Genomic DNA, 16032 nt, shown 5'->3' with positions numbered 1-16032 from the left:
GTACAGGCCTGAATTTTTTTCAGGTCTGATTTTCACTATTGCTTAAATAGTGCTTTACTGCGAAGAATCGTGCACATATACGTTTCATAACCGCAGTTCATATATATGTATCTCATATGTTTCTTGTTTAAGACTAAGACTATTTCACTACATTTCACGAGGTTTCTGTATAAATGTAAAATTGTGTTGAGTAATCTACGTCACAATGGGAGGCCGCAAAACCTCAAATAATTCGATCAAAACCGAGATCGAAGATACGTTTGTCACATGACCGATCTAAAAAAGTCAAAACCGCAAAACCGAAAATTCTAATCCCCCCATCATCATGTAACATCCTATTTATGGTGGAACCGGAGATAACAAAATTATGACATAGGCGTAATGTGATTTTATGTCGAGGCCCGTCGTAGTCAGGTATTTGGGTGTACCTTTGCAAGGGGCAAGGAGCGTCGTCAATCATAGTTTCTCTCCTGGTCCTTCTCGCCTTCATTCCCGTCGTGTTAATATCCGAATACAGATTTTCGGTATTGTAGAAGAGTTTTCCCGCCCCTTCCCCATGGTCCGGCCTTCTCTTCAGGCTTTCGTTGCCGTTTTATTCGTATTTGGCTCTTTGCCGATATTTAACCCCACCTTTGTTTAAGAGATTGCTTGATGTTTTTCATATCAATGTTCTTGATGTCGGGTGAAATAAAAGCGTCACTATTTTGGCCAATTTATACCACATTAGCAGTTATTTTATCTCCTATCAATCTGATCAGCAAACTAGTGCGACGTCACTCAGCGCTTCACTCCCGTTTCAGTAGAAACACGCGGGTTTCGTGTCAAAAATTATTGTTTAAGCAGTCTATTTGCTTTTTCAGTCAACATCTTTTACACATCCATTTCATGAGTAAGTAACAATTCGGTAATAAAATACGAACCGCTATCTTACCGGTGGAAGGGCTTTTTGTGAACAATTCTTTTTTTTTTTTTTTACTAACATGTTATTTTTAAACTTAAAAGTATACATCCAAGAATTTTCGAAAGCATTTTTAATTTTCGGAACGCGTTATAATCTAAGTACGCGAATGTAAACTACGTACTCTATTTAGTCACGCCACATTAGATTAGGGTATATACGTATATTGAACGTCATAGTCCTAGATCAAGTTGCAAGTCAGATCATATATACATTTTACGAAAACAAAATTTTATCGCGAATGTATCCAGTAAACTTCAGGATAGATCTTCCATTCATCATGGAGCACTATCGGCCGACAAACTATCCAAATAGAAATAGAGCACAGAACCCGATTGCCGTTCGATACGTATCCTCAGTTGACTATCGACAGATTTCAGTGAACGGCCTCAACTGATCATACGAGGTAAACAACTGTTTACTTCCGCGATGGGCACACAGATGCCACGAATAAACAACAGTATTGAACTACACAAATTTATACATTCCTAATGTGGCAAATCTCTCATTCCCAATTACACGCAGAGGTTATAAGGCTTAGATAATTATACATTGTTATTTCGAATATGCTCTAGCACAGTAGATTTAAACAACGAATACCTAATTTCCTATTTTGCATACGTTTGATTGGCGCACGATGCATTTAAGAAACACTCGAAGGGACAAGAGATCGGTTCTTCTTTTTTTTTTTAAATATGGATAGAAAACAAGTAGCAGATCGAGTGTTTTTGTAACTTCATACCAAATAAAATCTGAAATAGACAATACTTACTTCCGCATTGAAGAAGTCGGGCCCACTTTTCAACGTTGTACTTAAACTAACAAATATACAACTGTTCTAGAAATGGCTGTGGAAGGGCTTATCATGGTTTGTTTCTGAGTCAAAAGGCTTACATTTTGAATTTGTCTCAGTCTAAAGTTTGGCGTCTTGAGAGGGTCTCACAATACGTGCACGTTTGGCTTCACAAATTGTATTAAAGATCGATACTTACATACTTTCCGAACAAGAGTTGGTAGCAGCAGATAAAAGTTGCATATTACTGTCTGGAATTCCATAGGCTTAAGATCACTAAATGACTGTTTACGGTTGTTTTCAACAAAGGAACAATCTCTTTGCAAAGGGAACCAGATAAATATGCATACATACGTTTGTCTCCGTGTCGTGAGCTCTGGGCTCGGTTATTTAATTAACGGTTTTGTGCTATATAATTGCTGCGCTGCGAGCATAGCGAGCCAGCAGCAGCATAATCAGGGTTGGAAAAGGATATAGGGAATGCGAGCTATCGAATTCTCGAATTCATCATTTTTTACCAGAATGCATCGTAGCTTTAGTCAGAGCGCCTTGCGCTGTGATTGTTGGGCATAGTGTATTGCGTATATGTGCACGATCCTTCGCAGTAAAGCACTATTTAAGCAATAGTGAAAATCAGACCTGAAAAAAATTCAGGCCTGTACGGGATTCGAACCCCGTACAGGCCTGAATTTTTGTTTTTTGTTTTTTTTTCAGGTCTGATTTTCACTATTGCTTAAATAGTGCTTTACTGCGAAGGATCGTGCACATATACGTTTCATAACCGCAGTTCATATATATGTATTTCATATGTTTGTTGTTTGATAGTGTATTGCGTTACATAGCGTTACTACTGTGACTGACATTACCTATTTTGTACTCAGTTGTGTTGTTAATCTACTTTTCTAAGAAAAGGCAATAACTAATCGTGAGTATTGTACAGTAAATCTTCTTAGTTGATCACTGAATGATGGACAGTTGAATAAGAGCAATGAAAGGATTGACTTGATCAATGAGTAATTCTACCTTGCGTAAGTTGAAACGCCGGTAAGCCGGAAAACATAACGCAGTTGACCGATGGTGTTAATAGGCCCGTGCGACTCCTGCAATTCTCTGGCGTTTTTAAATCTTCTGCCCTTCAGAGGTATGTTTATCATTGTAAGTATTGAAACCCGCAGGTAGATGAATCAGTGCGTAAATGATGTCACTATCAACAGAATGTGCCGCAGCATTACTATCTTTTAGAGACACTAGTTTACCTGTGATAATCTGGACTCGTTTCCGTTACTCGCAGAGGAGTACGTGTATTATGCTTAAAGAAGGCTTAGGGAATCAAATATATCAAATACTCTAGTCTCTGTGACAGGAGCCCGAGGGTCCACCTGATCTGCTCACAAGACTAGCCAACATATATAGTTTGCCAAGGGATTCTAACTCAAATTTCCGGGACTCTTCTAAGTCGTTTTAAAGTTTTACAATCCTCAAGTTTTGCAACAAAAGACAATTATTGCCATCCTAGAAAACTGATTTCAGTTCAATTACAAGTTTGTCGTCGCTTTTACGACAAATGATCAAAAGCTTTATGACGAGTGTCTTGATCATGTTCAATGGCAGCAACCGCTTCCTGAGCAACAGAAATCAACGTAAAAAAACAACAAGTAGGCTAACCTCCTTTGAGTTAGCTGGCATGTTGACATCCATTTAGTGATTGTAAACTCTCAATTGTTTACAGTACAATTGTGAATCGAATAAGAGTTCGCTTGACATAAATAATAACATAACAAAGCTCTCCTATAACGATATCGCCTAGGGGGGGGGGGGGGGGGGGTGCAAGGGCGTGCTCTATCAGAATAGAGTCACGCCATCACGTACAGCTGCCAAGCCATTTCCCAATTTGTACTACGTCTAGCGTTTTTTTCGTCAATTGAATTACGTAAGTGAATTTTCGGAACAAGCGAGCCGGCAAGAAGCAACAAAAGAACCAAACTGAAAGGTTTGTAAACATGCCAAACGCCGTAAATTGCATTACTAAAACGTGTGAAGAGACGAAAATTCCAAGCTTTGAAGGTTTTCCCACTCAATTAGATTGTAAACTGACGTTCAGGGATATAAATCAAAGACAGCTAACACTCGTATAGTGTATATATTTCGTGTTCATAAACAAAACAGAACAAAACAAGAACGATAACAATTGAAATTATATCAAAGCTGGCATAACTGTTAAAATTCCTACAAATCATGACGATGTCAGAGCGACTGCGATCATGCAGCGTGACGTCCATAGCAGCTAGCTAATTATGGCGATCTCCGCTTATCGCAGTGAAGCAAGCCTCAGAAATTACATCGGCCGCCTTTTGAGTCAACTGAATGGAGAGCTTGCTCTGATATCCTTTACGATGCGTTGAGTAAAAGGCCGCATCAGCCAATGCTTTACTGCTCTGCCGTTCCGAGAAATCTTCAAGCTTTTCTGAATTGGGCTGTCGTTCGCAGCGACCTAAAAAGCCGGAACTGCAGAATAGCGGGGAAAAAACTTAAATCCTACAAAAGGGAGCAGCGAAAAGTGACTCCAAACCCTAAAATACGGAACGGCGGAAAATGACCCTACTCTATATGGCGGGAAATGACCCCAAATCCTAAATGCACAAGCATCAAACAATCAATGTTGCGACTTAGCCGTCAGGGTATGTTGCGCGCGAACTGTTTGTACAAAGAGACTCCAGCACTTGGCATTCACCTCCACAACGATAGCGCACTTGATTGAAATTAAGTGTTAGGATCTTTTTTTATCACTGAGTGCTATCAATAATATTGATAAATTATACAAGAAAGATGGCTGCCTATTCGCGTTGTAAACCTATTTAATTACCTTTTGTCAAGCTAAGTTTGCCAAGAGTTTTTGTAGCGGATAGAAAGTCGCTCAGCGTGTGGAAACCAACTTGACATACCACATTCAGACAGCTAACGGTTGTAACTTTCTTTTGTTTCGTGGTCACGTTTGCATTTATTTAATTAAATAAATATATTTTATTCACCAGCCGGGAGGTCCGTATTAGGAAAAACTGTGCCCGAGGTCTTGGATACCGCCCGAGGCCGTAGGCCGAGGGCGGTACTCAAGACCGAGTACACAGTTTTTCCAATACCGACCGACCTATGCTGGTGAATAACATTTTTATTTTTTTTCTATCACATAAAAAAATGATTGTCAAAAGAACCCGAGTTATTTAGGGCTACAATTACGAGTTTAATTACAAGAAAATCTTCCTTGAACTAAACAATTTGTTAGCGAGTAGATGATAAAGAAAAAAAAAACGTTATTCAAATTAAAGAGAAAGCTTTCACCGAAACATTATATTTGTAAAGGTAACTTAAAAGACTTCCGAGCAAACTTGGAAACATTTTTTGATAAGTAACTGTCACGATGTAACACCTATCGATTGAAGAGGAAAACAGAGTACCTTTTGAGTAAACAACAGCACTAGTCTGACAAACACACGAGATAACTAAGCATTCGACGATTTTCTCGTAGTAAGAAAAACACTTAAAGATCCTGCGGAAAGTATTTTTTATTTCCAACGACGATCAATCTTTGAAGAGTTACCTCTGTTCTGTTTTAAAATGTCACGGAAAGTCAAATTGTAGGTGAAAGCAAATGCATGTTTTAGAGTTGTCAGTCTGCTTGTTTGTTTTCTGTAATGGTATTTGAAAATCGGTTTTTCTTCCACCTAAAAGCTGAAGTCAGTGAGGCTCTTTCTACCTAGACACAAGGGGATTTAATGCGACTTTTATTCGTCGAATTCCTGCGTTTTCTGCTGTGAAATTTACGGCGAAAGTGTATTTTAGAAGAACTCAAAACTTCGTTCAACGTTTCACAAACGAATAAACTGTGTTGAAGCTCAGGAATTAACGAATTAGAGTCACATTGATTAACGTAACTGTTAACCTCAACTACCTCTCGTTTTAACTTTGTGAGTTATTTTTTGTCAAGGATTATTAAATAACAAATTGTTTTTAGGCCGCGTTTCAATTTTTTTAAAAACAAATTTAGTACCACAAAATTTATTTCGAAATCAATTTTTTCGGAAAAACTAAAGTGATTTGAGAGCGAGAGAGAAGAAAGAATTAATATAATTTGTGGCCAAAAGGTCGTGCCTGAAGTCTTTGCTCAAAAATTCCGCCCAGTCGGAAAATTAGATATATTTGTGAAAAATTGCAACGAAGCTTGGGATGTTCTGCAAAGTGACTCAAGCGAAACGGATACCGCCCGCTGTGAGCAGGCCGGATGGGGAGATTACTGCCCGCTCTCGGAACCAATCAGATTGCAGGATTTTTAGAATACTGCGCGCTCACGAACTGAGAAAAAAATAATGTCCCATATGCTTGCGAACATCACGAGAACGTTTATTGCTTCTCAAAATTTTTCGGCTCCAGATTTAGACTTTGATCTTCCGACTTATGTGAACAGGTGGCAGCGCCATCGATCTTTCGACACCGAGTTGGTGTCTCACTTCAATTGCTGTTGCCAGGTCTTTGAAGTACCTGTATGGAAGTATCTTGTTCAGCGGATACTTGTTGTTTAAAACTCGCATTCTCAGCACTTTAAATTCATTTCATTTTGGCATTGATGCCGAAATAAAAATTTTCTTACATTGCTTCTGTGTAAATATTTCGAGTTCTAAGTCCATTGTATATATTTAAGCAAAGGCTGGAAAAATTATTACTTTTTAACTTGAAAATGACCGTCGAACGGTGGAAAAGTCGTTGCTTCTTAACGTTCATTTTTATTGTAAAGCTATTTATAAGTTTAATTGTATATGGCAGTTTCATCGGAATTACTATGATTTGGTTTTCATGGACATGATTTATATTACACTTTTCTAGACATTTTTTTCAACCCAAATCGAAACAATTTGTCAGTGTTGTGTTGTGTGGTTACAGCTAAAATAATAATCATCTCCTTGTGCAAGATATGTGGCCTAAATTATCATTTCCCTCAGATATCTTGGAAAGGTAAAATAGATCAAGCACATATACATCCAAATATTATTCCAGATACGGTTGAGCGGCCACCCTGCAGCTGGGAGAACTGGCAAATGGCCATCGCCGCTAAATAGGGCTGGCTGCTTATAGGGGTTTATGTTTTTTTCGTTTGACGTCAAACACAAATATATACAAACCAAACAGCTTAGCTCAATTGGCAAATAAGAGTGTATTATTTCTACTGTAAGTAAATGTAATAGAAAATGTTGCAAACAATTTGTTTTGCATCAATTTTATTTATATTTGCATTAATAATATTATGATTATATGCATCCCTTCCTCGATTATATGTATCCCTTGCCACAGTGCGTGACCGTAAGTTAAATTAAAATGAATAAGATAAGTAAAACATACCCAGCACCCTCAAGTAAACCCCTAATGTACATGACGAACACTCTCAATCTGTAACCTCTGGCCCCAAATAGTAAAGCGTAACATTTTGCGTTAATTTTTCATTTGAACAGAGGCAGGCGTGATGAGACGCAAAGTGCGAGTCACCTGCGAGGGGAGGAGCGCTGCAGGTGTTATGTTTTCGTGCTTTTCCTTCACGCGTGACTCTCGCTTCGCGTTTTCCCGGCGCTTGGATCTGTTAGCCCGTATAAGGTAAAATATTACGCCTGTTCTGCAGCCTACAATTAAACCGTAATAATATGTCGATCGATACAAATGCTAACCCTCAATGCCCCTACGCTAAATAGAGTTGTTGTTTTTTTCTTTTTTCATCTTTCTTTATATTCCTACACAGAGATTTAGACTAGGTTTACACTAGAGGAAATTGTTCCGGATTTGTCATGAATCCGAAACGTTTTAGTACCGGATTAATTTTTCCGTTTACACGAAAGTGGACGAATCCGAAATAAAAACTCACCAGGTTGGTCGTGTCTCCGGAGAATTTGAATCCGGAATTTAAAGCGGGAACTTTGAATCCGATAACTTTTGAATGCGGAAAGTTTCGTCGTGTAACCACTTTTTTTCCACCTACAATCTTTTGAGTTTGCAATGAAACCAAAATTGAGGATCTGTTGCTAACATTGCTGGCGGTCTCCGGTTGCCTAATCTTGTTGCAGGTTCAGGCGATAAATTTTATCATGTGTACCGCAGTATTTCTGAGGAAACGCAGTTTATTCTTGCAAGGAAGTTTAACGTCAGCCACACTTAATCGCCGACGACGTAGATGGCGTGGCATCTGTCTGACTCAAATTTGCCACAGTGGCATCTGGATCTACTATAGCCCTTTTTGGGGGAGGCATTTTCACTTTGTCGATCGAACGACGAAACAACACTGGGCTTGGTAACCATTTTATTTCGAATGTTCCCGGAGTTGTCGTTGTGTGTAAACGGTCAGGAATCCGAATATCCTTTCAGCGCAAACGCCTACGAATCCGTATACTCCAATATTGATGAGTCCGGAAACATTTACGAATCCGGAAAACTCTCCTCTAGGGTAAACCTAGTCTGAATCTCCTTTTGTAATGTAACCAGAAAAATTTCGGTAATCTTTTTCGACTTGGTTAAGTGAGAATATTTGGGTAATACTATCTATATCACTGGAAAAAGTTCTACATAAGACTACATTATCGTAAATCATCTAATAGTATGGGCTAAATCTAATGGATATAACTGCAAACTAAATAATATTTATCCGTCTTGAAAAGAACTTATGGCCGAGACCAAAGCAATCTGCCAGATAGAGTGGAAAACTTTAGCGGATAGGACTTTCGTTTTTCAGGATACTCCTTCATTAGAAAGTTAAGTTAGCATCTCACGCACGTTTAGTCTTCTCTTTCAATCGATTGCTACATTGGTATCTTGGCACTTTTAGGATCCATTTAATTCAATTGGAACGTTAGTATCTTGCGCATTTTTAATATTGTCTTAATTATACTGGATTGTTACACTCTTCTCTCGAGTGCACTTTAAGGATTGTCTTTCATTGGATTGTTACTTTAACACCTTTTACACTTTTAGTTTTTTCGCTCTTTGGATTGTTAGTTTGGTATCTCGCGCAGTCTTAGGAATCTCTTTCATTCGATTATTTCGTTAGTTTCTAGTGCACTATAATTATTATTATTATTATTATCTTTTAATTGATTTTTACTGTTTTTCACGTGTTTTAGCATATTCCTTCATTCGAGAGTTATGTTTTATGCACTTTTCGAGGCCTCTCTTGCAATCGATTGCTACATTGTAATCTTGGGCACTTTCAGTTTAGGATTCTGTTTCTTTGATTTTCATGTTAAATAGTACCTTGTGCATTTTTGGTCTTCTTTTCAATCAATTGCTATGTTGGTATCTTAAGCAAATTTAGGATTTCCTTTCATTCATTTGTTAAGTTAATATCTGGAGCAGTTTTAAAATTCCATTTCATTCGATTTGGTGGTTAGTCTTTCGACTACTTTTTGTATTTTAAACATAGATCAAAGCTTAAAACGTCTTTGATCTTACCGAAAATAATTGATATGTTAGCGAAAACTACTAGTAAGGAGTTTTACGAAAAAGGCTTTTAGAAGGCTTTCAGGACACTTTACACTTGGCAAGGTCCCAGTTCAATGATCTGTTAAACGGCGGAAATAGTGCAGAGTGGCGTGTACAAAGATCGATATGATTTACTATATTGATATTTTTTCACCATTTAAGTACTAAGTTATCAAATAAATCAAATTGTTGGTTCTATAAGCGAAAATCAGTGAAAGTGAAGATAAACTGAGTATTCGATTGAAACCTGTATACTAGTTTAGCTCTCCAAAGATTCTTTCAGATCTAAATTTGTCATTAACAAGCGGCTATATTTCTACCCATATTTATGTTGTAAAAACAATAAACCACTCTTTCTTTCGCCCGTGTAATAAACCTCGCTGGATGTTTTGGAGAATAGGAGAGGAGTTGGTTCATTGACTTTTGCAGTGTTTTTCAAACATCCAGTGGGGTACATCACGCCGGCAAAACGATAGTAAGTGGTAATTATTCATTACTTATTGTCCAATGCCAGAAATTTCCGACCCTCAGTGCTCAAGAATTTTTGGACATTGTCACCTCGAATTCCTATCTGTCTTTCCCGAGTTCCATCCGACATTTCTCGCAATGTCTCGTACATTTCATGATTTCCATCTGCGAAAGGTAAAACAGAGGAGAATTCGTTAGACTTACAGCACAGTTGCAGAACTCTTTAATGGGCCAAAGGAAACGCTGTTCTTAAAGGAACGATTTCTTCACTTCGTATGGGCCCAGCCACTCGTCCACCCTTTTAGGAGAGGAATTTCGACTAATGATCGGTTTCGGGACGGCTATGATCCAGCGCTGACTTTTCATGTGCCTTGAACTGTATTGTTCGGCGGCTAGATCAATCGACGTACTTTCTTAAATTAATTTCGGCTTGAATTCGTATCAATTTTGGCTATTCAAATTTCGGCTTCTGAACTGTTTATGGGCCAAGGTATTTATAAATTTATGTGTAAATATGTGAAAAACCGGGTATTATCAATTGTTAGTCCCCCTGTGATCTTCCTCAATTTTCTAACCATACGTTGATCTAAGTTGAATGAGTGGAGGAAGATTCTGAGGAAATAACAATACCGCGCCAGCAGGGGTATAAAAAGATAGTTTGGTTTGATCACGTGAGTTGATTATGTAAATTGGCCACAAAAAGGCGATTCTAAAGCTGACGTTAGGAGCGTTACCTCTCCATTTAAGTTGGGAGGGTGTAAGAAAGAAAGAGAAAGAGACACTCTTGTTCGTCCATCAACTCCCCTCGTGAGGTCAGCATCCGTTTTGGAACTGAATACGATGAGTAAACCTTTAAAAATGCTCACTTCTGAAATATCAACGCAAATGCCCTAATTGCTTCGTGTATTCGTCCTTTGTCACTTTTCGGTTCCTGAAAACCCACAGTTTCCTCAAGGAGCGCTTCGCAGAACATTAATGCTCGCTTAAAGTATTTGTGCCTGTTTTTTCTCTAGATGAAGGCTTTAGTCGTATCTTTCAACTAAGTTTGGTTTCTCCTGTTTAATAGCAGTATGATATGCGTTAAATAAATATATGTTATTGACCAGCCGGGAGGTCCGTATTGGGAAAAACTATGCCCAAGGTCTTGGATACCGCCCGAGGCCGTAGGCCGAGAGCGGTACTCAAGACAGAGCGTACAGCTTTTCCCAATACGGACCGACCTATGCTGGCCAATAACATTTTTAATATTTTCTAACACATAAAAAGGTGATTGCCAAAAGAACCCGTATGATTTAGGCTACAATTTCGAGTTTAATCACGGGAGAATCCTCCGTAAACTTAACATTTTGTTAATGAGTGAGACATTATTTAAATTAAAGAGAAAGCTTTCACCGAAACATTTTTTTATACATTTTATTTACATTTTTATTTACATTTGTAAAGGCAACTAAAAAGGCTTCCGAATAAACTTTGAAACATTTTTGATAAGTAACTGTTACGATGTGACACCTGTCAGTTGAAGAGGAAAAAAGGGTTCGCATTTGAATAAACAGCAGTACTGGTATGACAAACACATACGAGTTAAATGACCGTGCGACAATTTTCTCGTACAAAAAAAAAAAAAAAAAAAAAAAAAACACTCGGAGATCTTACAGAAAGTATTGTTCATTCCCAACGACGATTAATCTTCGAAGAATTACCTCTGTTCCGTTTTAAAATGCCATGGAAAAGTCTAATTGTAGGAGAATGCAAATGTGTGTTTTGAAGTTGTCAGTCTACCTATTTGTTTTCTGCAATGGTGTATGTAAATCGGTTTTTCTTCCACCAAAAAGCTGAAGTCAGTGTGACTCGATAGGGTCTAAAAGTACTTACGAGTGACCACGAGTGACCACGAGTGACCACGAGTGAGATTAAATCAAAATATCTCAGTTTTCTTACTATGACGTCATTACGGAATAATTTTCACTTAAATTTCATGAAATAATGACTTACTCACGAAAACTGAAGTTACTCACTGCATAATTGCTTAGCGGACGATTTGAAAAACATGAAAAACAGATGCGATAATATTTAAAAACTTACAGTATGGACTATACATTACAGATTGCACAGTTACGATACTTTGAAAACAACTACGATTTTAAGAATAGTCATAAATATCACATGTCCATTTTATTTGGCTCTATTTTAACAACCCAATGGTGTCAATGATCAACCCTTCACTTTGGAAAATTCCATTCAACTTTCAAATGTACTGCCGACGAGAGGTCTGGACAAGTACTTCATTGGGTTTTGCGTCGTAAACTCACTACTCTTAGCGTCAAAGTAATAGTCCGGCTATTTTCTTAGCTGATATATCGCTTGGGTCGTAAACAATTCGTATGAATATATGTTTATCATGACAACGTTTTATTACACCTAACCTCTCCGTATGATTCCAAAAATAGTTTACAACAAAAACCATGGGAACTAGGCAGCTAGACACCATGGGGAGCATTTTGGGCCTTTCCGCGCGCTTCAGAATAGGTTTGCGCGTTTCTTGTCAAGTTCGGTCATGGCTGACTTATTAAACAAGAAGCGTAAAGACTTCACGAGGTCTGAAGTTTTATTTTTGTTACGATCGAGTAGATGACAGTGGCGGAACGTTTGTTGCGTTGTGTCTCAAAGGAAATATTCAAATGAAACGCTTAGCGTGTTTTAAAAAAGTTAAATAACACGGTTATATAATAAAGTATACGTTTTGCTGTAGTTATGGCTTTTTAAATATATTTTCTGGAGTTTTTTTCAATTATCGGACGTATGCCGTGGAAAATATTAGTCTCCTTTCTAATAGGTATTTGATGAAATGATGTGAATTTGACTGCGTAATGACGTCATAGTAAGAAAACTGAGATATTTCTATTTAATCTCCCTCGTGATCACTCGAGGTCACTCGTAAGTACTTTTAGACCCTATCGTGAGACTCTTTCCAGTTAGACACAAGGGGATTTAATGCGACTTTTATTCGTCGAATTCCTTCGGTACTGTTGTGAAATTTAAGGTAGAAATGTCCAAAATGACTTGCAAAGAATAGGCGAAAGTGTATTAGAGGTACTCAAAACTTCGCTCAAAGGTAAAAAATGTGTTGAAGAAATCAGATAATTACGAATGAGAGTCACACTGATTAACGTAATTGTTAACTGCAACTACGTCTCGTTTTAACTTTCTGAGTTACTTTCTGTGAAGGATTATTGAATCACAAATTTTTCAACCGCCTTTCAATCTTTGTAAAAACAAGTGTAGTACCACAAAATTCATTTCGAAATCAACTTTTGCTGAAAAACCAAAGTGATTTGAGAGCGAGAGAGAGGAAAGAATTAATATTATTTATCGCCAAAAGGTCGTGGCCAAAGTCTTTGCTCAAAAATTCTGCCCAGCCGGCAAAATGAGATACATCAATTTAGTGTAAAATTGGAACGAAGTTTGAGATGTTTTACAAAATGACTCAAGCGAAACGGATACCGCCCGCTGTGAGCGGGCCGGATGGGTAGAATACTGCCCGCTCTCGGAACCAATCAGATTGCACGATTTGTAGAATACCGCCCGCTCACAAACTGAGAAAAAAAATTAATTTGTTTTATGCACTGATTAGCCAGTTATTGTAAGAAAGTCGATAGTATAAACTAATACAAATATCACTCTTTCCTTCTGCAAAGAAAATTAGTTGCTATTAAACAACAACAAACATATGAAACATATGTGTGAACTGCGGTTATGAGACGTATATGAGAACGATCCTTCGCAGTAAAGCACTATTTGAGCAATAGTGAAAATCAGACCTGAAAAAAATTTCAGGCCTGTACGGGATTCGAACCACTGACCTCTGCGATACTAGTGCAGCGCTCTACCAATTGAGCTAACAAGCCAACTGGGAGCAGGCCATCAAATTAATTCGATATAAACCCGTAGATGATAAATCAAACAACAACAAACATATGAAACATATGTGTGAACTGCGGTTATGAGACGTATATAAAAATCCTTCTGATTTTCACTATTGCTCAAATAGTGCTTTACTGCGAAGGATCGTTCTCATATACGTCTCATAACCGCAGTTCACACATATGTTTCATATGTTTGTTGTTGTTTGATTTATCATCTACGGGTTTATATCGAATTAATTTGATGGCCTGCTCCCAGTTGGCTTGTTAGCTCAATTGGTAGAGCGCTGCACTAGTATCGCAGAGGTCAGTGGTTCGAATCCCGTACAGGCCTGAAATTTTTTTCAGGTCTGATTTTCACTATTGCTCAAATAGTGCTTTACTGCGAAGGATCGTTCTCATATACGTCTCATAACCGCAGTTCACACATATGTTTCATATGTTTGTTGTTGTTTGATTTATCATCTACGGGTTTATATCGAATTAATTTGATGGCCTGCTCCCAGTTGGCTTGTTAGCTCAATTGGTAGAGCGCTGCACTAGTATCGCAGAGGTCAGTGGTTCGAATCCCGTACAGGCCTGAAATTTTTTTAGTTGCTATTGTTGAAAAGGTCACAAGTATACACTTACTTGTTTGAGTCTTTACAAACTTGTCGTACCCAACAATCGACATCAGTTCAAGCCCTCGCACTTGAGGTATTTTGCTAGATCTCTTGGGTTTTGATCGTCATTGAATGTTAGGAACCTGGGTACGAATCGACTAAGTAGGAAACATCCACGGGTTCGAGACGACTGGTGCCGTATACATAAAATTGAATGGGTTACCATACTTACGTCTGAAAACGCGTTCTTCTTCTTTGGTGTGATCTGCTGTTAGCCTCGATAACTGATATAAGTCTTGCAAGGGACGTGTGCCACCAGTGCGTTGACCAGCTACGTACGAGAAATAAAGTAAGGGGGAATTTATTACACTAACAGGATCAGGAGGTATCTAGAAGAGTACCTACATGCTTGATGTCTGTCTTTCTCTCCTTGTTGAATCCCTTCCTGTTCTCGAATTTCCTCATTCCTTTTTCCCTTTTGGCACCTTTCCATTTTGTCCCTTACAGTCACGTTTCAGCCTTGATAGAATTAATTACGACCTTCCAAATCGAGTTGGCACACTTACCTCCAGAAGCAGGAACAACGGAGCTTGCAGTTCTACCTGTGTAAAAATGGCAAGTATATATTGTTTACGCCATAGAAAGTGCGGCGCACGGGGTTTTATTCACGTGTTTTTTGTGTCAAAAACCCGAACGAGCGAGGTACGAGCGAGTGAGGGCTTTTGCTAAATCGATTTGGCACACCTAACTCCAGAACCAGGAACAACGGAGCTTGTAGTTCTGCCTGTGTAAAAATGGCAAGTATATATAGTTTAAAATTTTTGAGCAATGAGACATCTCTCTGTGTTTTGCTTAAGGTGTTCTTGTCTTCTTGATGTCGTACAAACTCGAAAGCAACTAACCGACGCAAATCTAGAGCTACCCCCGCCTTCGCCATTTTCGCAGGAAAAATTTGGAGGTGACGCCGCTGAAAAGCCGCCAAATCTGGAAAGCTTTCTGAATGCAAACAATGCACGGTTGCGATTGGCTCGGAAAGGCCTTTACGTTGATTGGTTATACTTCGACACGTGAAAGAGCTGTACGCCATTCTGATTGGCTTTTTTCAAATGTGAAAATAAATCGTATGGAGTTCTACAAATGAGCTTTATGGAATAAAATTCTCGTGTTATGTGTAATAAAAGACATTACCACCTCGGCATACTTACAATGTAACTGTAATCATTTGCAGAAGGAGATCAGTCATATTGTTTAAAAAAATATATTTTACAGTTGTATAGACAGGGTGATGTAAGCCGATATCACTTATTGCAACTATCACCCATCATACGTCTCATTTTCTACTATTGAACTAATTTTGAATAAACGCTCTAAGTTATTCATATCGAAGATTTGCGAAGTTACTAACAGTTCTCAGATACGTGTGGAGTAGCCATTTGACGATCATGACAGGAAAAAATAAACCGGTTCAAGTCTGTCCACTCTGGTAAAGACTGTGTCAGGCACATTTCTCAAGACTAAATTTTGAAATATCAAAGTTTTGCAGCCTTGGACTTTTAGGTAATGTCTGGGAAATCATAGGTATCCGACCGATTTTGGAAAGTGATCATTTATACATGTACTGCATAATGACACTGTTCCACGATTAAAAGCGCGTGAAAAAATGATCGTATGACCATAACTGCGTGCTTTGCCTTATGTGCGCTTGCGAAGAAGTAGCTATTTGAGAAAGGAGTGACATTAATAAGCCAAAAGAGTTCTGAAAGAGGAGGAAAATCAACAAAT

General features: G+C 38.3%; 1 long non-coding RNA gene across 1 annotated transcript in view; it reads right to left on the bottom strand.

The window, feature by feature from the left end:
* Positions 1 to 14244: 14244 nt before the first annotated feature.
* Positions 14245 to 16032, bottom strand: part of LOC148726671 (uncharacterized) — a 1923-nt gene continuing 135 nt past the window's right edge. Inside the window, exons 2-3 of the long non-coding RNA XR_015989728.1 lie at positions 14817 to 14852; positions 14245 to 14581 (exon numbers count right to left, since the gene is read on the bottom strand). This is a non-coding gene — a long non-coding RNA (uncharacterized LOC148726671). The remainder of the gene's footprint in view (positions 14582 to 14816; positions 14853 to 16032) is intronic.

Source organism: Stylophora pistillata, chromosome 7 (genome assembly GCF_964205215.1).
Source record: "Stylophora pistillata chromosome 7, jaStyPist1.2, whole genome shotgun sequence".
NCBI lineage: Eukaryota > Metazoa > Cnidaria > Anthozoa > Scleractinia > Pocilloporidae > Stylophora > Stylophora pistillata.
The sequence above is the reverse complement of the archived record's forward strand: the minus strand, read 5'-3'. Positions and strand labels throughout refer to the sequence as shown.